This window comes from Pinus tabuliformis, chromosome 1_1 (assembly GCF_031772625.1).
Source record: "Pinus tabuliformis cultivar Carrire ecotype Pingquan chromosome 1_1, CPIR1, whole genome shotgun sequence".
NCBI classification, from domain to species: Eukaryota; Viridiplantae; Streptophyta; class Pinopsida; order Pinales; family Pinaceae; genus Pinus; species Pinus tabuliformis.
Genome location: NC_142297.1, coordinates 285,900,225 through 285,901,511, shown reverse-complemented (window position 1 = coordinate 285,901,511; position 1,287 = coordinate 285,900,225).

The following is a 1,287-nucleotide window of genomic DNA, read 5'->3' as shown; positions in this document are numbered from 1 at the left end:
CACTCTCTCCCTTTCTCTTTATACTCATGATGGAAGGTCTTGGTAGATCGATTGAGCAAGCAAAAGCAGAAGGAAAAATCAAGGGTCTTCAACTTTTTGAGAATGGACAGACTTTGAATCATCAACAATTTGTGGATGATAACATGTTGCAGGGAGTTCCTATCGTCAAAGAAGTTTTGGCCTTCAAACAACTTCTAAATGAATTTGGTTTGGCCACAAGTATGGAGGTTAAGCTTTTTAAATCTAAAATCTTTTTCTTTAGTACTAATATTGTAGTACAAAGGAATATCTCCAGAATTCTAGGCTTTCAAAGAGATTCCCTTCCTTTGAAATATTTGGGAGTCCCCCTTACTACTAAACCTCTTCATAAGAGTATCTGTGAACCGATGATTAATAAGATGCAGGATAAAATCAGAAATTGGACCATTATATCTTTAAACTTGGTGGGCAAGTTGGTACTTATAAAGGTTGTGCTTTAATCTATCCCAGTTTTTATGCTTTCAGCACTACCTGTACCAAAAGAAGTATTACAACAATTCAGAATTATTCGAAGAGACTTCCTCTGGGGAAAGGGGAGAATAAAAAGAAATGGGCCTTAGTGGCTTGGGAAAAGATTTGCAAACCCAAAATTCAAGGAGGTCTGGGTCTAGATGATCCTGAAGTTCTTAGCAGGGCTTTAGGAGCTAAGTAATGGTGGAGATGGGTCAAAGAACCAAAGGCCTAGTGGGCTAGTATCTGTATGGAAAAATATGCCAGTTCCTGGGACAACGACGATCATATAAGAATGTCTGGCAATATAAAGGGCTCACAAATCTGGAATAAGGCCTGGGAGAACATAGCCTTAGTTCAAAAGAATAGCTTCTAGGAAATCAGAGGGGGATTTGGTATTTTTTTGGGAAGATAAATGGCAAAAAGAACCAATACTGCTAAATGAGAAATTTCTGGACCCCAAAGGAGAGACAGATATCAAGGGTTTATCGTAGCTCAAAGATTTTTGGGACCAAAATAATAATCTAAGTAAATGGAGAAGGTGGAGAAATATGATTTACAAGGAGGATAACCCCTTGAAGACTAAAGCTGAGGTTCTCATGCGGATACTGGAACAAAGGAAGATCTTAGTAACTTAGGGACATGACCAATTGAGGTGGGGGAACAAAAATGAGGGTACCTTTAATCTTAAGGAAGCTAAGTGCAAAATCCTTGATATGGACTCTCTTGCTCCGGATAGAATATGGCAGATACTATGGAGTCATCAAGGCAGGATGAAGATTAAGCTCTTCATGTGGC